Consider the following 22,369-nt stretch of genomic DNA (forward strand, 5'->3'; position numbering starts at 1 on the left):
GTTGCTAACTTTATAGAGCCTTATTTCCCTTAAACAGGAACTTTCCCCTTTACTTTCATAATATATGGAAGTGGGGCATTACTCAGAGACGCAGCCCAATAGCTTTTGTGAGCAAAAATATAGATCTTCTTACTTTGCAAGCAAAGGAGGCTCTGCGATTCCAAAACCTAATCACTGCAGGTGACAGAAAATCTTGGGACAAGGAACTGGGGCAAGTTCCAAGGCGAAGCTCAGCAGTGCAGGCCCACTGCAATGAGTGGGAGCTGCTTAAGGGTATGGTGCATGTTTATTACAGGCATTAAAATGTCTTGGACCAGTCTCTCTGGCAGGTGCCTGAGCCTAAGGGCCTTAGAATTAAAAGAGCAGTTGTATAAGAGATATGGAGGTGAGTCTCACAATGAGCGAGACTCGCCTGAATGGGGTTAGCCCACTCTCCCTGCAGATGAGCACGCCGGCAGCCCTGGGTGGCTTGATTGGTTGCCCACACGATTGGATCACGGAGCCAGCAGGGGCTGTAGGGATTGGGGGCCGCGTGGCCCCCGGAAGTTCCAGGATGCCCCACACGAGTGCATGGGGCATCCTAGAGAGACCCTCAGGGCCGGGAGGCTTGTTTCAGCCTCCCGGTGGGGGTCTCCTCATGTGTTGCTGTGGCACGGAGCCACACTTTGGCAATACACAATCAGAAAGACAAGGTTAAGGGCTCGCTCTGCTAACCTCAGCTAAGGGGAGGGGTATTTTGAGAGGTTTGCTGCCGGGAATTGTGCGGCTCCCATTGCAGCACCCTTTCCTTTAGTTGCCAAGAAAACCAAAGCTGGATAGAAATTATTTGTGTATCCACTTACATGGTTTATTCATTCATTCATTCAACATATTTTTATACTGCCCAAAACTTACATCTCTGGGCAATTTACAACAAAATAGAAACAGAAAGTAAAGCATTAGTTTAAACAAAAACAAAAGGGTTTAAAACATTACAACAATTTAAAAATTTTAAAACAATATTTTAAAACAGAATTAAAACCATTAATAAAATATTAATTAAAAGCCTGGGTGAACAGATGCATCTTTAAGACTTTTAAAATGCTGTCAGAAATGGGGAGGCTCTTATTTCACTAGGGAGCACATTCCAAAGCCTAGGGGCAGCAGCGGAGAATGTCTGTCCCTGAGTGGCCACCAGACGTGCCGGCAGCAAATGCAGACTGACCTCTCAGTGGGCGGTGGGATTCATGACAAAGAAGACATTCTCTTAAATACCCAGGGCCCAAGCAGTTTAGGGCTTTATAGGTTATAACCAACACCTTGTATTTTGCCCAGAAACATATTGGCAACCAGTGTAGCTCCTTCATTACAGGAGTTATATAGTATCTCTGAGATGACCCAGAGACCAACCTGGCTGCCGCATTCTGGACCAACTGTAGTTTCCGGACTACAGTTGTAAAAGACAGTTGGTGCTGTATTTTCCAATAGAATTAATGGGGAATTTCTAGAGTTGTGAAAGCTGGGGGGTGGGGGACTGGAAAAAACATGGTTCTCCCCTCCCCCCCAATGTTTCCACCCCCAGTATTTTCCCCAGCAATTCACAGCTCTAGAAAGGTTACTGTTGTCGGGAGGGATCCATGGGCATAGTGGATTTACTGAAAATACAAGAAATTGATGAGTAAGGTTTGTGTTCTCAAGTAGGTGGATGGATTAGCCAATAGTGAATCTCTTCCAATTCTATGGGCAGAATCCATTGAAAGTTAACTGTAACTAGGTCCCATTGAAAAAGCAGTGGATGTAAATTACTCTCAACTATGCTGGGTTGAATTACATTCTTTCATATAGATTAATAAAATGAGACAGAATTCCTAGGATGAGCTGTTTTACTGCAGGCAAGAGGACCATGTATTTGAATGCTTTCCTATGACAAAAATATCCTGCTGATGAAAAATTAGCTTGCCAAGGAGAGGATTCTAACCTAACCTTCTTCCTGTCATGGTAAAAGAAAACATACTGGGGCTATTCTGACAATCACAAAAATCGGGCAAGGAAAGCCTAGCCCGATTTTTGTCGATGGTCAGAACCAATGGGCTCAGCTGTGAGCCCGGTGGTTCTAGAGAGGGTAACCCGCTTGAGAACCCCTGCCCTTAGCCCGGGTTTGCGGAGCGAGTGCTCCGCAAACCCAGGCTATCTGCTCGTGAGTAGCTGAAGTGCGGCTCCACGCCATGGCTACTTGCGAGTAGACCCCCGACCAGGAGGCAAAAAGCCACCTCCCCACTCTGGGGGTCTCCCCAGTATGCCCTGCGCACTTGCGCAGGGCATACTGGGGCTTGTGGGGGCCGCGCGGCCCCGAGCTCCCCAGCCCCCGCTGGCTCTGTCTCGGAGCTGGCAATCGTGTGGGCAGCTGATCCAGCTGCCCAGGGCTCCCTCCCTGCTCGTGAGCGAGGAGAGCGGGCTTAGCCTGCTCTTCCCGCTCACCACCCCAAACTGGGTCTCACAGATTGTGAGACCCGGTCCAATGTTTTGTTTACAGGAAGACCCTTTAAACTACCAATCTCCCCACCTATAATCTGATGTGGTACAGTCTCAGGAATTCTGAATCATATGACTGATCAGTATCAATCTGTAGGTAGGCTCTTTGTTGTAATTTTCCAGGCTGCATCCTATGAAAGAAACTCTATTGTGACATTGCCTGTATTCTATGAAAAAACCAAACCAAGCCCTATTGTATTTCAAAGTTCATGAGGTTATTCATACAGTCCTTTCATTCCTTGCTGCCTTTAGGATTAGCTAGCTCATGTTAAATAAATTCTCACTTTCCGATGCAGGTTAATTAACTTGGCTGCAAGGTAATCCTTCATTTTGGTATTCTGTTTCCATTGACACAGAAGTAATCAGTTTCAAGTAGGGATGCTTCTGAAATTCCCTTCCTCTGATCTCCCCCTTGATTAAGTAGTGGCAATTTACCTTGTTCTGAAGTGGCACTGATGCAGTTTCTTTTTCCCATTCTTCTGGCTTCGATTTCCAGAATCGGAAAAGACTACTGTGTATGCTCAGTTTGCTCATGCTGCAGATTTCCATTTCTCTCCCCCATTCATTGCAATGGTTGCTACTTAGATTTCTTTTTAGATTATGAGTCCTTTTGGAGGTAGGGAACCATCTTATTTCTTTTTCTGTGTAAGTTAAACCACTTTGTGAATTTTTTGTTGTTGAAATGCATATATAAATATTTCTTGTAATAATAATAATAATAATAATAAATATAGATAGATATAGTTGAATATCTGCATTTTAGTAGACTACAGACTAAAGATTTTATGCTACATTGTCTTGCAAAGTGTTTCTGTTTAGACAGACATTTAGTAGAATTTAACAGGCTGCTATAAGGAGCTTATTTCTGCAAAGTTTGTCGATATATAAAAGGTAAAGTTGTGCCATCGAGTCGGTGTCGACTCCTGGAGACCCCAAAGCCATGCGGTTTTCTTGAGTAGAATACCTGAGGGGTTAATCATTGCCTCCTCCCATGCAGTATAAGGTGATGCCTTTCAGCATCTTCCTATATCGCTGCTGCCCGATATAGGTGTTTCCCTTAATCTGGGGAACACACCAGCGGGGATTCGAACCAGCAGCCTCTTGCTCCATAGGCATGTTACTTCCCCACTGTACCATTAGGTGGCTCTTTTGTCTGTCTATCTATCTATCTATCTATCTATCTATCTATCTATCTATCTATCTATCGCTATATTAGATGTTTTCCCCATTTCTGTGAACAGCTTAGATTTCCAGGGAAATGTGTGGTTTTAAATTAATACAGAATGAAAACATACATCTACAAAGCTTTGGGAAATTATTGATATTTGCTTATGAAAAGGTACTATGACTAAGAGAGCTTATATAACATTTTAAAGACTGAAGATGAACTTAATACAAACCTCATCCACCATCTGGCTCAGCTGTCTCTATATACTATGATCCTAGCTGAGCAAGGGGACCCTCCACGCACTCATAAGTGACTTCAAACCAGCGGGCTGGATGCCAGAGATCTGTGGGACAATACCTGTGTGGCTAGTAGGAATTTGGATCCACTGCCCTATAGAAAGCGTGGAGGTATTCATGAGCTGTTCTCATGATATCAGCTTCACGACGGTCTCTGATCCTCCTAAGGGCTTGAACAGCTGCTGCACTGTGTCTGAGCCTCTCTCTCCTATTTCTTCTTCTATCCATACTTAGAGAGGGAGAATAATGGTTTGCTATCAGTTAAAATAATTTTTCCCTTTTCCGTATCATACATTTAGCTACTTTTGCTGAGCATCGCCTGCAATTCGGGCATTCAAACTAATGCATGTCAGCAGGAGCTGTGGGGAATAGAGGGAGAAACACTTCCATTTCCTTGAGAACTGAGCAAAAAGGGTTTCAAATATCATCCTCCTAATGGGAAGGAGTACCACGGGCAAATTTTAGCTGCTAAAAGAAACAACTTCAAGGTTATAGATAGCGTTGAGCTGAGCAAAACATGTTTCTTCATTTATCTGGAGAAACCACTTTTTTTGATTGGATCTCCTTTCCACAGTGGATCTCCTTTCCAGAGTTTGGGCTGTGATGAATGAAACCACTTGTGCCAGGGAATGTCCCCTTTTCCTTGAGGAAGTTTCACCTAGTAAACACTTGGACTGGTTTTGTTTACTCAACCCAATGGTGAGACAGCATATGCTTCTTGGCTGAAAACTTTCTGTACATGACTGCTTGTCCAGCATCCCACACTATAGGGTTGCTGGTCCAGCCCAGACGTTTGTGTTCTGCTGGATAATTCCTAATTTTTGTGCAACTTGCAGGTGCAAATATGAGACATGTTTAATCAAATCATGAATGCATTGTTCTGTAACCACTTCAGGTTCCCACTGTGTGGGAAGCTCCATGCCCAGCCACTGTGATTCTGGCATGTGCAAAGCATGTCCAGTCATGATATTGTGGGAGCTATGACCATGTACTGCTTTGGAACCTCTCAGCAACAGAAAGATGGTGGAGAGGCATTCATCCCAATTCTTGCCACTGGCACAAATTAGCTTCTGCAGGGCTTCTTTGATTTGCATTTGATCTCTCATGTAAGCCTGATGATTGGGGGTGCCAAGTGATATGGAAACTCTGCTTGTTGCCTAGGGCTTGGCAGAGCTCCTACATCACTCGGCCAGTGAATGAGCTTCCTCTGTCAGAATTGAGGTATTTGGGCACCCCAAATCTGCTGCAAACAACATTGAAAAACACCTTTGCAGTTGTGGCTGAAGTGTTGGTTCTGGTGGTGATAGCTTCTATCCATTTACTGAAATTGTAGTGATCAGCCACCCCTCCCCTAAAGAGTTAACCAGAAGTGAACCCTGTCCTGACTGACAAGCTGGTGAACTCCATGAATCAGCCAATCAGCACACCAGCTGTGTTGGGAGGAAGGAGAGTTTCTTTGTTAGGAGAAGCAGGCTGGGAGTACAAAGAAGAACACATGTGGCCATGGAGGATGGCTGCTGGAGGATGACTGCAACTCTGGGAAGATAGAACTGCAGGGGATTGAATCTCAACCAGGATTTGGTGAGTTCAAGACAAAGGAAGCCAGGCCTTTGGCTTCGAGAAGTTTTGTCTAGGGAAAGTTTGTTTAGTCAGATTTTGCATTAGACTTTCTGTTTCTTTGGTGTGTGTTTGGTATATCCCTGATACTGTTCTAAGTGTGCTTTTGCATTTTCCTACACACCTGTTCTTTGCAACTGAGTAACCACAATTTTTAAAGCATGCCACCCCAACATAATCTGGGGTGCTTTTTGAAGTATTCTTGTAACCTACTGAGTATTTTTACCTTTAACTAAAAGCTGAGAAAGTCTCCGATAGAAGCAGCCTGTAGCATTTGAATAAAAACTGTTTTTATCTTCTTTTCTTTTACAAGCCTCTCCAAGTAGAATTTTAACTCAGGAGAAGGGGCCTCTGGGAGAGGTCATCCAGGGATTTGACCTGAAGTGTCATCAATATGCAGATGACACTCTGTTGTATTTCTCTTTTTCATCAGACACAAGTGAGGTGGTGACTGTCCTGAATCGGTGCCTGGATGCTGTAAGGATGAGGGTGAATAAGCTGAGACTTGATACAGACAAGACAGAAGTACTGTTGGTCGGTGGTTCCTCTGCCTGGGTAAATGATATTCAGTCTGTTCTAGATGGGGTTTCACTCTCCCTGAAGGACCAGGTTTGCAGTTTGGGGGTGCTCATCGATCCAGCACTGTCACTAGAGACTCAAGTGGCCTCTGTGGCTCAGAGTGCCTTTTATCAGCTTTGATTGATACGCCAGCTGCGACCGTTCCTGGACAGAGACAGCTTGGCCACAATTACACTCTGGTAACCTCTTGCTTAGATTACTGCAATGTGTTGTACGTGGGGCTGCCTTTGAAAACGGTCTGGAAACAGCAACTGGTACAAAATAGGGCTGCAAGATTATTAACTGGGACTGGGCATTTTAGACCATATTCATTCATTCATTCATTCATTCAGTTACTATACTGCCCTTCCAAAAATGGCTCAGGGCGGTTCACATAGAAAAATAACAAATAAATAAGAAAAACAAAATGGATCTCTGTCCCCAAAGGGCTCACAATCTAAAAAGAAATACAAGATAGACACCAGCAACAGTCATTGGAAGTACTGTGCTGGGGGTGGATAGGGCCACTTACTCTCCCCCTGCTAAATAAAGAGAATCACCACATTAAAAGGTGCCTCTTTGCCAATGCTTTGTCAGCTGCACTGGCTCCCAGTCCGTTTCCAAGCCCAATTCAAAGTGCTGGTTTTAACTTTTGAAGTGCTAAGTGGGATTGGGTTACCTGAGAAAGCATTTTGCTCCATATGTCCTGGCTCAGGCCTTATGATCTTTTTCGGAGGTCCTACTCCAAGTGCACCTGCCAAATGAGGTGAGGTGTTGTCTACCAGGGAGAGGGCCTTTTTGGTGGCTTTTTATGGAATACATCCAGTAAGGTTTGCCTGGCTTCGTCACTTTGTTCTTTGAGACTCCAGGTAAAGACTTTTTGTTTATTCATGCCTTTTAAATTTTGGTTTTTATATTTGATTTTAACTTATTTTTTAAAAGTTTTAAAATTGCTTTGTATTGTATTTTGTATTCTCTACCCCCCCGCCCCGGTCTGTTATGATTTAATGTGTTGTGTGTTTTTATTTCATGTTTCGATGTGGTGTTGTGAGCCGCCAAGAGAACAATTTGTTATGGGGCAACCAAGAAATAAAGTTGTTTATTATTAATTATTATTTATTTACACAGTCAGACAAGTTATTGACTGGTTTGATTTATCCAGACATCGAGTCCTTCCCAAGGAACTGAGATGGCTGAATTTTGAAATGTTGTTGCTGTTATTATAGATATTGTCGCAAAATATAGGCAGTTCCAAGTAAAGTTGCTTTTTGAGGTTGGCTGATGGTGTTTTCTGTGGCCCTATGGTGTTGAGTTGCTCTTCAAGTTGTTTTGGAATTCCACCTAGGGTGCCAATTACCACTGGGATGATTTGGGTCTTCTTCTGCCACAGCCTTTAAATTTCAATTTGTAGATCTTTGTATTTTGTGATTTTTTTTCCTATTTCTTTTCCTTCTATTCTGCTATCCCCTGGTATTGCTATGTCGATTATTTAAACTTGTTTTTCTTTCTTCTCGACTACAGTTATATCTGGTGTATTGTGTGGCAGATGTTTGTCTGTATGTAGTCAGAAGTCCCATAATATTTTTGCATCTTCATTTTTGACAACTTTTTCAATTGTATGGTCCCACCAATGTTTGGCTACAGGTAGCTTGTATTTTTTGCAGATGTTCCAGTGTATCATCCCTGCTACCTTGTCATGACTTTGTTTGTAGTCAGTCTGTGTGATCTTTTGACAACAGCTGATTAGGTGGTCCATGGTTTCATCTGCTTCTTTACCAAGGCGGCACTTGTTGTTTGTTGTTGATTTTTTGACTTTTGCTCTTATTGCATTTGTTCTTAGTGCCTGTTCTTGTGCAGCCAGTATTAGACACCCTGTTTCTTTCTTCAAGTTGCCATTCTTAAGCCATTGCCAGGTCTTGGTGATGTCTGATTTACTAGTTATATTGTGCAAATATTGACCATGCAGTGGCTTATTTTTCCATTTTTCTGCTCGGTTCTTGACTTGTTCTTTCTTGTAGGCCTGCTTTATTTTATTGGTGTTTAATAGTTTCTTGTTCTTGACCATTTTAAGTGCATCTTCTTCACTGTCCTTGATATATTCTTCAAGGCCTCTTTTCTCCTCCTCTTCTGTTTGATGGACTTGCAGCATGCCTCTTCCACCGGAGCTGTGAGGGAGGTATAGCCTATCTACATCACTGCGGGGGTGCAGAGCATGATTGATGGTCATGATTTTCCTGGTCTTACGATCTAGCGTCTCTAGCTCTGCCTGGGTCCAGTCTATTATTCCTGCAGTGTATCTGATAACAGGTATAGCCCAGGTGTTTATGGCATGTATGGTGTTCCCACCATTGAGTTTGGACTTGAGGATTTTTCTAACTCTCCTGATGTATTCACTTCCTATTTTTCTTTTAACTTCAGTGTGTGCCATCTTATCAGTCTGGAGAATGCCCAAGTATTTGTAATGTTCTTTCTCTTCCAGGTTCTTGATGTTGCTTCCATTGGGCAGTTCTATTCCTTCTTTTTTTGTTATTTTTCCTCTGTTCATTATTAATGCAGCACACTTGTCTAGTCCAAACTCTATTGCTATATCGCTACTGAATATACGGACAGTGTTTAGCAGTGACTTGATTTCTGACTGGGACTTTCCATACAACTTCAGATCGTACATGTACAGCAGATGATTTATTTTACTTGATGTTTTATATGTTTGGTATCCGAGGCTTGTTTTGTTTAGTATTGGAGTCTTGGCGATTACAAACAACAGAGGGGATAGTGAACCCCTTGGAAAATACCTCTTCTAATGCTAACCTGTCCAAGTGTCTCGCCATTGATTGTTAACTGTGTACTCCACATGCTCATTGCTTTTTAAATAAACATCTGAATATTTTTGCTGACACCAGTTGTTTGTAATCATTTTAGTATCCATGTGTGCAGCAATGAGTCGAAGGCTTTCTTGTAGTCAATCCATGCAACACTTAGATTGGTTTTTCTTCTCTTGCAATTTTCTAAAATCATTTTGTCAATCAGCAGCTGGTCTTTTGTGCTTCTGGTGTTCGGGCAATTTCCTTTCTCATCAGCTGGAAGCTGTTTGTTAGTTTATAAGTGTTGCATCACTTCATCTGCTATTATTCCAGTTAATAATTTGAACATGGTTGGCAGGCAGGTGATCGGTCTATAATTACTTGGAACTGCACCTTTTTCTGGGTCTTTCATGATGAGATGAGTTTTCCCAGTTGTTAGCCATTGTTCAATATCACCTCCTTGCAAAATGTGATTGAACTGTTTTGATAGTTGTTTATGAAGGCTTGTTAGGTGTTTAAGCCAAAAGCCATGCAGTTCATCATCACCTGGTGCAGTCCAATTTTTAATTTCCTTTGCTCTTTCACTTATTAATTCTGGTGTTATTATTAGATCTTGCATTTGTTGGTTACATATTTCAACCTCTTTCACCCAGCCTGCTTTTTTATTATAATTTATGTGATTTTCCCATAATTTCCCCCAGAATTGCACTGTTTCTTCTTTATCTGGTGTTTCTACGTTTCTTGCAGTTTTTCCTCCTGTGCTTTGGTAGAAACGTCTCTGATTCGACTGGAATTGGAGATTCTGCCTGTGTTGTGTAATTCTGGCTTCGTATCTGCTAATCTTCTTTGACACTGCTGTTATTTGCTGCTTTATTATTTCCAGGACTTCTCTAATTTTCCTTGAATCGAGGTGGTATTTTTGGATCAGATACTGTTTGGTGTTTTCATTCTTCAGCTTCTTGTCTTTCATATCTTTCAATTTACTAGCCTCTGATCTACGCCTGGAGATTTTATATTCTAATCTAATCTTCCATTTAGGTGATGTACTACTTTCTTTTTTTACAGGTCCACTGATCTTATATCCGAGCTCTTGTGTTGTTATTGTTGCTACACTGTATATTAGTTGGTTTGTTTCTTTCAAATTATTGGTTGTTATTTCATCTGCAAGTGCAGCATTGACATCTTTTAATACCTGAGCAAGTTGTTTTTTGGCAACTGTTTTTAGAGCAGGAAGCCGAACCCTTGTGGTTGTTTGGTTCATGTGCTCAGTTATTTTTTGCTTTAGTTCTTGTTGCTTTTCTGTTAAACGGCATTTGGGTTTTTGAGGTGAAGGCAAAGGGGAAGTTGCCTGGTTTTGATTTTGAAACAGTTCAGCAACAGTGGCATCCTCGATTTCCAACACCTCCTCCTCCACCTGCGCCTGAGGAACTTTTTCAGTTGGTGGTAATTCTTCTTCCATATCTTGAGCCTGTGTTGCTCTTTGCAGTTCTTCCAGCTCAACTCCTGTGAATACTTTATTTCTGATTATGAATCTTCTCTGGTCTGCTAGCCTTTGTTCTGTTATTTCTGTATCTGGATGCTTTTCTTTCCAAATTTGGTACATTCTTTTTAAATAACCTCTTCTAGTTGGACTAGTCTTTTAATAGCAGATCATTATTTCCTTGTTGGCATTTTTCGTATATTTTTTCCGGTTAAGCGGCGTTTCTTCCAGTAACCTTGCAGTCTCCAGCCCTGGTTGCTCTACTGAAGATCCTGAGTCCTGTAGCCCACTTGCCACCAGATGTCCAGGGACTCCAGCACCTGCTGCGGTCCTTGTTGACCCGGGCAATGACCGTTCCAGTATAGTTTTATTAAAGTTACGTCTCACCATATTGTTGATGGGAGAGGCACTCTTTGTCTGGCTCCTCTGGTGACACCTGTCCAGTATGGTTGGACCTCTGGCATAGCTCTCACCTTCCTCAGAGCACACAAGCCCCACAACCACACCAAGCTAGTGCGTCACTGGGGGATGATGAGGATGAGGATGATGATTTCAACTTCAGCTTTGCTTTTTTGCCCAGACTGAAGGCACAGCTTGGTGTCAAGAGTCTGTAGCTGATGCTGGAAGGGGAAGCAGGGCTTTGATAGCTGTACATCTGTGGATGGCTGAAATGACTTGGAGGAGGTTTAATCCCTTGCTACAAGAGACTTTGCCAGGTCAGTTGTGAGTTTGGAGAAAAGGAACACGTAAGATTCTCTTCTCACTTCCCCTGCGGGCTGCACATTGTAACATGCACTTCTGCTTGGAGGCTTGAAGGGGAACATTCTGCACAATGGGCATGTTTTGGACTTCTCTGCCATAACCATTGAGCTGGACTAAGTGGCTGGTGGCTTCCCGCCAGATGTCTGCTCAGGGATCAAAATGTTCAGGATGGCACCAGTGTCCAGGAGAAGGCATTAAATAACTCTCTCTCTCAGAGCTTGCTGGCTTTACCTTTCACCCACTGACACACATTCTATTCTTTCCAATTAGATAGTTATTTAATACCTTAGGAAATCCTAATTAAAAAAACCATCACTCCTATCTATCTGGGGATTGCCGGGAGGGACTGAGGCCATTTTTGCCATGGCCCCAGACCCACTTTGGGGGTGCTGCCACCCCACAGAGGTGGGTACGGGGCTGCCCAAAATCCCCATTCTAGCCAATGGGATTTTTTCCCCAAAAAATTCACCAATAATACTGGGAGCAACCAATTGCCTTGGGATTCATGGGGTGGAGGACACCCATGGGTGTCTACCACCCACCCCAACTTTTTGCCCCTAAGTGCTCCACATAGGGAGTTATGGGCAAAAATTGAAAATATTTTTTAAAAATGTAAAACATCAGAGGAAGGTCCAATAGATTTGAGGTTTGGATGGTAGGTGGAACACAAGGTCAGCTTTAATTCTAGCTATGTTTTGAGATCCGAACCAGTCTGAACTGGTTCGGTTTGAATCCTAACCGGTTTGGATCCGAACCGAACCAGGGGGTGGTTCGGACAAAACCGAAACTGAACCACCCCCTGCCGGTTCGGACCCGGTTCGGATCCAAACTGAACTGGGCGAACCGGTTTTGTGCACATCCCTAGGAGGAGCTGGGCTGGGGTTTGGGGTTCTCCTACTTTTGCTTTGATATTTGGCTTTCCCCACAGGTCATATCTGGTTTCAGCTACAGCCTGAGATTTGGCAGGCATCTGTGTTACTGTCACAAAAGGGGCTTGTGCAGGCATAAATTCCTCTGCTTCTGGGTTTAAAGCTGAAATAAGGCCTGCTGGGGATGCACCCACCGCAGAGCCAGGGCTTTTACAAATATGATGAATATGTATATACCGCATTTCAACCAAAGTTCCCAAAGCGGTTTACATAGATCTAACCCAATAAATAAAATGGCTCCCTTTCCCAAAGGGCTCACTATCTAAAAAGAAATGTAGTATAGACATCAGCTACAGCCACTGGAGGGAAGCTGTCCTGGGGATAGGTAAGGCCAGTTACTCTCCCCCTGCTCATTAAAGAGAATCACCATTTTTAAAAAGGGGCCTCTTTACTCAGTTAGCAGGCGGGTTAGCAGCTTTAAAGAGCAGGGAGTTAGGGAGATGTCTGCTTCTGGGGAAACAGGCTTTTCATAGAGGCAGTTGATTGCTTCAGTGGGTTACTCTTTGAGGCTATTCCCACAATCGCCCAAAAGCCAGCTAAGGGAGCCTGGCCCACTTTTGGGCAATCATATGCTGCAACGGGAGCCACACAACTCCCAGCAGCTAGCCTCATTAAATCCCCCTCCCCTTAAACGAGGTTAATGGAGTGATCACTCCATTAACCTTGGTTTTTTGCTCGTGTGTCGCCGCGGCACTGCAAGCAGCCTCCTGGGCTCAGGGGTCTCTCCAAGATGCCCTGTGCACTTGCGCGGGACATCCTGGAAGTTCCAGGGGCTGTCTTGTCCCCTAATCCCCGCAGCCCCCGCCGGGTCCATGACAGAGCTGGCAGCTGTGTGGGCAGCCGATCCGGCCACCCAGCTATGAGCAGCTGCTTGTCTGTGGGGAGAGAGGACTAAGCTCGCTGTCCCCGCAGAACCCCGTCAGGCACTTCACACATGTCGTGTGAAGCGCCTCTTTGTCTGCTACATTTAAAAGAATCCTCTTCTGTTGCAGGCTTGTGGTCAGGAAAGGAAAACCACACACCTCCTTTCCTTTGCTGTGAGGAAATGTTACCAAACACGTCTCTCCAGAGAGTGGCTGTTTGAGCTGCTTCTGGCTCTTTTGAGTCATTTTGGGTTGTTTGGGAAAGAAATTCCTTGCTGGGAACCTCTTTTGGGTTAGGGGGTTTGGAGCTTTGAGTGGCAAGTCCCAGATCTGCCTCTGCAGCTTTGTCGGTTGAACAGCCACCTGTGTTGCATTTCCATGTAGATGCAACGACCTGGTGTTCTGCCAGACCCTATTAGTCACCGGATCTGCTCCTATGGCCTGATTCTGAGTGGCTAACTGAGGGTTGAGTAGGGAGCTGAGGCTCTGTTGGAGTGCTCACCCCCTTCCTTTAGCTCTGTGGGGGTTTTAAAGAGTACTTTAGTGGGCTGCTTATCATATTTATCCATGCTTTCTCCTCAATGCATTAATTCTGTCTGGGCAAAGTTCCTCAGTATGGCATCTGGAGAAAGTGGCTGGTGGGGGTCAGGGTTCCCTTCAGTGTCCCGGTGTGGTGGACTGCCTATGAGGTCATTGCTGTATTACCTGTCGGCTTGGTGAAAATTGAAAGGCTTTTTAAAGGGATTGCTTCTATTAGGGACTACTAGGTTATCTGGGGTTGTGGATGAATAGCTTCCAAAGTTATTCCAAGTCACAGCCTGCACTGGCTCCAGGGCAGACCGTGGCTTTGGCGCTTGCTTTTTGAAAAGTCCATTGTCAGGAAAAATGTTTCCTGTTTTTCTAATTTTATTCATGAAATTAGACCATATATTGGGCACCTGGAGCAAGCCCATGATGGATCACACTTTAACGACTACTTTAAAACTACTTGAAAAAAATTCATTGTTTAAAATGTTATACTGGGGTCCATTTGGAGTCTGAGTCAGACTCAAAGAACCACTGAGAATGGCTAATAATAGCTGCTTTCTGGCTATGTAAAAATATGGAAGCTCTGTGGGACTTTGCTTTTCTGAGAGATAAAGCTCCAGGATAGATTCTCCTGGGTGTATGAGTTTTAGGGCTTGTAACATCCATAGGCTAGGGTCAGTAGCTATTTTAGCACTGGAAGCTATATCCACACTTAAAGAAAATGGATCAGAGGGGTTGGCTGCTACGTATACTGGCAACTTGATCAATATCCGCACTTCCAGTGTTGGGGTGGGTTCTGAAGAATCTGGCCATCCATACTACGGCTGTGTCCTGGTTCAGGGGACTCGAAAGTCCGCGACAGCTATGGCTTCAGCGGGCGTCCCGGGCCATAGAGTGGAAACATCCTTGATGGTGGAACTCCCTCCACCCATTGGTATCTCGGTCTGGGCATGGACCAATGGAGCTAGGGGTGCTGTGCAAGAAGTTTTCTCCTGCACAGGTGGGCATTACAGTTGCACTTCCCAACCCACTTTGGTTGGGAGCTACCCATGGGAAACAATAAGGTGTTTTGAGTTTCCCCATTGCATCCTGTGTTCAAAACAGTCAGAGTTTCAAGTTGAAACAACCGGGTCAATCGCTGTTTCAATGAAACGTTTCAGCCATCTGCATTTTGTTTCAAGGCTGAAACAAAATGCAAACTCCATTTTGTGCACATCCCTAATGCCCATCCCCCTGAAACTGCACATCATTGCAGGCAATAATCATAATAGTGAAGAAAGTTAAAGGACCTTCCTTGTATAGCCTCCCTTGCGGGGCAAATATTTGACTATTTATAGAATTGGTGTGGCATAGTTAATGAGCCAAGATATTTAAATAACAGTCTGCAATTATACAGCATTGACATTATGCTAATAAGAATGACTGCAGTGTAATAATATTTACGGAGGAAATACACTTCTTTGAAATTCTATTCCAAGAAGGCAGTAAAAACCCTGCTGTGACCCAAGGTAAATCATACCTTAAAATATTTATTGTAAATTTTACACATAAATAATAATTCTGGTGATTCTGCAATGCTGGAATTTTTCCTTTGAACTTCCTAATGATAATGAAAGAAAAATTGTTGTCAAATGACACAGTTGAGTCGATGGGGTTTAATTTTTTGTTTGTTTGGCAAATGATAGCCAATATTTGCTGACATGAGCTTTTGAAAAATATCATAATAATATCCAAGTTATGTTCTTAGCAAACAAGAGATCTCTTATTTTGCCAGAATAATTTTTGTTTCTCATTTTTAAGGAAAATAAAGTTTAGCTAGAAAGAATGTATAAATACTTTGACACATTCTATAAACATGGCAAAATTGTTATGCATCCAAGCAGGCAACCATGGAGTTGGAATATTTACTCTCTGTCTGTCTGTCTCTCTCCCTCTCCCAAAACATTATGTTCAAAGAGGGTGGTATCCAATGTTTCTGTTACTCCAGAAGGAGAAGTCTTACTCCAGAATAAGCCCCTGTTTCAGACCAAGGAGTCCTTGCTCTTGAATAAAACTCTTATTCAAGGATGTCCGCTTTCTCCGTTGCTGTTTATACTTGCTCTTGGACCTTTGGCAGCTAAAATTAGACAACAGCATTGGATTCAAGGTATCAAAATAGGTGATTGTGAACATAAAATAAAACTATATGCTGATGATGTATTGCTTTCTGTCACACAAGTCAAAGACTCCTTGGATACCTCTATCTGAACTATTTTGCTTAGGCTGCTAAGGGGAAGTTTATTTGCTTTGATTTTATTTATTTATCACATTCATATAACCACCAAATCATGAAGTCTCGATTAACAATCAATAATGAATGAAACAAATTAGAGGTGTGCAAAACTGGTTAACTCAAACCTGGTTTGATTAGAACTGGCCCAGTTCGACCAGTTTCAGTTAAAACCGGACCAGTCCCCTAAAAGAGAGGGCTGGTGAACCAGACTAAGCCTGTTTCAAATTGAACTGGTTCAAAATGATTCAATGGTTCACTTCCAGTTCCAACGCTGACCGAGCAAGACGCTTCTCTTTGAGTCTCCAAGTCTCCGAGAGAAGACCTGCAGAAAGTAACTGGGGGGGACTCTATAGCTACCCCTCACCCCACCGGATTAAAGTGGGAGGTGTAAAAGACTCACCAGCCCAGAGAAGTCAGCTCCTGTTGCGAAGGGGCGCAGGGAAGCTGGAGTCTCTTCGCACCAGTCGAACGACAGGGCTAGAGTCAAGGAGAGTTCTGCAGTGTGGAGTTCAGGCTGCCTGAAAACCAAGCTCGGAAGCGTTGCAATTTCTACTAAATGCCAATGAGGTAACAAAGGAATTTATTAAGAATCTCATCTAAAAGAACAAGGAAAATAACAACTTGCGAGAGAGCCCTATCCAACAATGTTTCCTGGCTGCTTCCGGATGCCAAGGTGTGGTCGAGATACTATAACTCTATATAGAGAGTGACTAAAACTTTATAAGTATATCTACAGAGAAAAAGAGCTATACCTCTGCAGTATCTTTGGAAAAGAGGAATGTTTAATGCCCACTCTAACCTTTATGTTTTCAAATGGCTACCAATTCTGTTGAAGTAATTTAAAGTGAACTAATTTAGCCAAAGCTAGTCAAAGTTCCTTAAGACATTAAATTGTCAGTCTACAATTTTATTCTAAGTGTAAAGATTCGATGCTGGACAACACGGAGGTGATTACAGCGAACTTCCGGGCGTCTTGTGATGTTTTGAAGAGCGTGAAGTATAGCTTCTACCTTCTTTTTGGTACAGGTGATTTTTTAGTGTGAGTCTACAAATACGAACTTGAGGAAACCTGTGACTATATAACAGAGTGAACAAACAGATACACTTTGAGTAAAGAAGAACTCAAAAAAGTTAAAGGGTGAATTGGATTCAAAGTGGAAACTATTCCTCCCCCTTTGAAGTTACAGGAGGGGTATACTGGCTAAAGAGTTAACCTTGTTGTAAACATCCAATCTGTTACTGTAGTCTTGTATATTAGAATGTCTAAGAACAAGAATACTCCAACTGGAACCCAAACCCATATGCCTAGAAAACTATCCAAAAAAGGTCCACTGGTGAAATTTGAGAGTTGCTTCAAGCTATTAATAACTAGATACAAATAATGAAGTAGTACAGTCTATCGTTAATGATATGCAAACTCTTAAAGAGGATATACAACAGATAAAAGCAGATTCACAGGTTTTAAAGCAAGATATGTTGCAGTTGAATAAGGAGGTACAAGTGATGAAACAAGGGATCACAGACAATTTAAACAAATCTAAGAACTTGGAAGAAATAAGCAAGAGAACGATGGAGGATACTAAGTTAACTTCTAAAAAAGTAGAAGCTGTAAGCCAGGAGATAAAAGAATTGGAAAAGGAAAATGAAGAGTTAGCCGACCAACTTGCAATGTTGCAAATGATGCAGAAGGAAAGAATGCTTAGAATAAGGGGAATTCCAGAAAGTACTACTCAAAATTTACTAGATGTTCTGACAAATGAATTAGCTAAACTCTTGCAGGTGGATATATCTAACATAGAAGGACTGGATGAAGATGCCTACAGAGTAAACAACACTTTTGTAGTCTCCCATAAAGTGTCCAGAGATTGCATAATCCAACTCAATCCCAAATCTACTCGAGATCGTATTATACAAGCCCATTTTCAAGATAAATGGAAAACTAACGGTCAAATTATAATGGTGATGAAAGAAATCCCAAGGAGATTTCTCATAAAATGAAAAGATTACAAAGATTTGACTGATATTTTAAAACAAAACAAAATCCCCTTTAGATGGGAGTTCCCTCAAGGGGTTACCTTTACTTTTAAAGATAAGAAACATAGACTAACCGAAGACCTAAAAGTAAAACAATTTCTTCGTAGGTATAGGAATGATCTTCAGATCTCAGACAACGTCCAAAAGACACAAGGCACTAAATACGGGAGGAATTAGCAATATAAACAAACAGTCAGTATGGAATTAAAACTCTTTTTTTAAAAAAATGTAAATGGCTTAAATATAAAAACAAAACGCCAAAAAATATTTCACGATTTGAGAAAAAGAAAACTGGATTTGATTTGCCTACAGGAAGTGCATATAAGAATGGAAAGATAGAAAGTATTTACAAAATAAAGCACTAGGTTAGCAATTTGAAACCCTAGATATTAAGGGGAAAAGGGGGCGTAGTCTCTTATACAAAAGACCTTTTAGAGCCAAAATTGTTATATAAAGATGATTATGGAAGAGTATTGGTGGTAGAAATAAAGGTTGGAGATCCAAAGTACATAGTAGTGGGCATATATGCCCCCAATGAGGCAAAAGTAGAATTCTATAGGAAATTGGAAAAACAACTAACAGAGATAGATAGGCAGCAGATTATATTAATGGGAGACTTTAATGGAATTGTCTCAACACAGGCTGATAGAGATATAACAGATTTGAGGGGAAATGATAGGAAATTACCAAGAGCTTTTTTCAATATGGTTGAGCATTTTGGCTTTTGTTTTACAGGAAGAGCTTTGGAGGATTGCTCTGCTAGTCTGCTGTGTTTTGGAGGACTGCTCTGCATGCATCCCTTGGGTCTGCTGCTTTGTTGATTCCCTACCACCCCGACCCCTGCATCTCTGATCTGCTTCCTGCTTGCCTGTTGGCCCCCACCTCATCTGCCTGCCTGCCTGTTGGACCCCCACCATGCCTGCTTGCCTGTTGGACCCATGCCTGCTCTCGCCATCTGACCTGCCCACCCACCTACCTGTTTAACGTCTTCTGGCCACTCCACCACCACCTAATACACCTGCCACACCTGCCTGTTGAACCCCCACCTGCCACTGCCTGACCTGCCTGCTGCCAGCCTGTTGGATGCCTGCCTGCTACATGCCCTACCCACCGGTTTTCCCTGCCTGTTGGACCCTCATCTGCTGCTTCTTGAATAACCTGCCTTTCTGCCACTGCCTGCCCTGCCCACCTTTTTGCTGCGACTCCTGTGGGGGGGGGGGTAGCACCAGGGTGGCCCAGAGTGGGTTGTGGTGGATGGTAGTGCCCAATGGGTGAAAGGATGGTAGTGCCTAATGGGTGAAAGGATTTCAAAGGAATTGGGCAAAGGGGTGATTTTTAAAGAATTTCTGAAGTTTGTGTATCTTTAAGCTTTCCCCCATAGAGAATAATGGGGATTTCAGTAGCCTCATAACTCCACTTAGGGGGCACCAGGGTGGCCCAGAGTGAGTGACAGTGAGTGGTGGTTAGTGGTGACAACCACTCCCGAGCCCACAAGCCCATGGGGCACTGGGTTTTGTTGTTTCTGAGGTGTTCTGAGAGTAGATTCTCTGGTAAGAAAAGGGAATGGGTTCAATGTTTGTCAACATTGTTTGCCCTCCAAGTGGAGTTATGGGGCTGCTGAAAGGTGTTGCCTTCCCTGTACTGGGTATGCAGGGAGGCTGTGTTGGGGCTGCTGAAGTCAGAGGGCCCAACACCAGTTTGCCCTTCAATACAGATGTGTGGAACAGCTGTAGTGGTGGAGTGCAGACTGCTTTCCTGTCCCTGCACACTGGTAGGTGCCAGATAGAGAGGAGGCAACATCTGCTGCCGGTGGTGGTGGTGTGGCCAGAATATCCTCCCAGCAACAACGCCCAGATGGGCTCTGTTGCATGTGGAGCTGCCGGACATCAAGCACACAGCAGACAAGCTTTGGTGTTTATTGAGCTCCAAGTGAAGGAATGGCTGTCCAGGCGGCCAAACCTCCACAGGAGCTCCATGGTCACTGACAATGGTGCCAATGTGCTGAGGGTGGCATGACAGCTGCAGTTTGTTTCCATACACTCTCTTAACCTGGTCGTGATGGATGCACTTGGCATCAAGGAGGCAAGGGTGAGGGAGCATCAGGGGCTCCCCCACTCTTGGACAGCTGCTGCCATGGCTGCCCTCGTGGACAAGTGCTGCAAGATCACAGCCTATTTCCACCACAGTTGAGAAGGGTAGGTGGATGCTCTGGGAGTGTCAGTGTGAACTCAGCCTACCATCTCACATCATCCCTGGGGAAGTTGGGACACGATAGAACTCCACTTTGCTCTTGCTCCAGCACCTGCAGGAGCAAGAAGCAGCCAGCCACACTCTGGCGAGGAACTGTGGCTTGGGAGTGTGAGACCTGTCCACGGCAGACTGGAAGCTCATTTCTCAGCTGGCCTTGACACTCAAGCTGTTCATCCTTGCAGCATGTGTGCAGCTCTGAGCCAGTCTTTGCCTGCTACACTTCTCCTGGAGAAGATGATGGTTGAGTTCCAGACCACTCTTACCACTGGAGAGGCACATGCCCTGCTGGGTCAGCTGAGGGCTGGAGTTGTAGAGCAGCTCAGCACCAGGCTGCATCAATCAGCAGAGCATATTTTGGCATGCCTGTGTCACCCAACCATGAAGGGCAATGTGGTCACTCCTGACATGCTGCCCAAGGGGAGGGCCCTCCTGATGCGCTGCTGAAGTGGAGGGCCCTCCTGGTCAAAAAGGTGTGTCAGGCAGAGAGGAGGAGGCTGGGTAATAACCACAAGTAGGGTGCTGGCATGCCTACTTCAAGTGTGCAGTCCATGCCCAGCAGCAGCACTGTTTCCCAGCCCAGCAGCGTGGTTCCTGGCAGCATCAACACAGCCGGTGGTTCAAACTCTTCATTCCACCCTGTGGTTCAAACAGGGGTGCCTTGGGGCCTTGCCAGGGTTACAAGAGGTGCTGACTGTTCCGTACAGTGGTTCTGAGCAGACTGTTCTGCAGTACCCAGACGTGCAAATATCTATCTATCTATCTATCTATCTATCTATCTATCTATCTAATTTATCAGATTTATACTCTGCCCAAACTTACATCTCTGGGCCAGTGCGTATGTACAGCAGCCTTCAAAATGGTCGACGTGAGCTGGAAGAGTGTTGACAAGGCCAGAAAATGGGCTGAACAAGCCTGAAGAGGACTGGTGGGAGACCATTGGGGTGAGGGGAAACATTTGGAGGCCCTGGAGGCTGTTGGGCCTGGCCGTATTTATATAGCTTTTTGTTTTGTTTTTACTTCTTGAACCCCCGAGCTGACCCGGGTGGATCAGTTCAAAATTGAACCAAACTGAACCGAACCAGGCCCTCTGTTTGGCTCAAGGTCGAGCCAGTTCGCCATTGAAACAGGCCTGTTTAATGGCTCTACAGTCACTACAGACACCCCAATCAGTTGCCAAGCCAACTCCAAATGAAACACAGCCTTCCTGTCTGCCTAGTTTTGCCATCTCCTCCTCCCCATCCTGAACACCAAACGTAGCTCACATCTGGACTGAGTGAGTGTCAATGGTGTCAGGGAGTCAGGCTTCCTTCCCAAGACCAGGATCATCGCCATTGCTCTCGCTTGCCTGGACCAAGTCCAGGATTGTGAGGGCAGAGAAGATGCAGTGGTCATTTAAATAGTACATTTCTATCCCATTTATTTCACCATAACCTAAGCCTGTGTCACAGGATTGTGTCCATTGTTTTGAAGTAAAGTTCCACTGCTTTTTGTAAACACCTTTTGTCACATGAGGAGGGTGGGAGTCTTGGTGGCAAACTACCACGCTGCACTGTATGTATGTGTTTTTATATTTGATTTATATTCCGCCCTTCCAAAAATGGCTCAGATACATAAGATGAAGTAAGTTAGAAAAGAGAGTCTAGCTGAAATGCATGATCTTGTGCACTTCTGGATACCCAAGGAGGAACCCATATGGCCATAGAATGCTGCCATAGCAACTAAAGTTGTCCAATACAATGTACTAAGCAAAGTAAATAATGTGGCCAAATATTACTTCAGATAACAAGCTGCTTATCAGGTTCCATCCTGCTGTTATGAAAGCTGGAGTGCTTCTGGAATCAAAATGTGATTTTTTATTTGCCAGATAAACCCATATCATTAAAGATGTATGAATTATTTAAGTGTCATCTCCGCTTATGGGGGATCTGCTTATTTATTCATCACTTCATTTTGTGTCTTCTTATTTCCTTTCTCCCCATGTTTGGAAATGATCTGCCATATAGTAGATATAATTGACCAATTGAGATGGATAACAATTGAAATAACAACATTAATTTAAAATTAAATAGTGTCCAAGAATCTCTGTCTCTCTCATATATAGTGAGCTGATTTGCAAAACAGCAGTTTCTTCCCTATTGCCATTTCTGACAGCATTTCTATAATAAACGTAGGAAGGACCTATGTGGGTGGAGGGCCAGTGATTTGGTCGCTTCCCATCGGAAGTTGTCTAGCCACATCTCAAATGTAAAATTATCCTTCAATGTATGGTGTGTCCATTTATTTACGGTCAACGACCATTT

General features: G+C 43.7%; 1 long non-coding RNA gene across 1 annotated transcript; it reads left to right on the plus strand.

Annotated features, from left to right (window-relative positions):
- Positions 1-5,321: 5,321 nt before the first annotated feature.
- On the plus strand, positions 5,322-18,733 carry LOC128346724 (uncharacterized). The gene is made up of 3 exons (XR_008317153.1): positions 5,322-5,556; positions 6,026-6,147; positions 18,555-18,733. It is a non-coding gene; the product is annotated as an uncharacterized LOC128346724 (long non-coding RNA).
- Positions 18,734-22,369: the final 3,636 nt, after the last annotated feature.

The sequence above is a fragment of the Hemicordylus capensis genome, chromosome 1 (assembly GCF_027244095.1).
Source record: "Hemicordylus capensis ecotype Gifberg chromosome 1, rHemCap1.1.pri, whole genome shotgun sequence".
NCBI classification, from domain to species: domain Eukaryota; kingdom Metazoa; phylum Chordata; class Lepidosauria; order Squamata; family Cordylidae; genus Hemicordylus; species Hemicordylus capensis.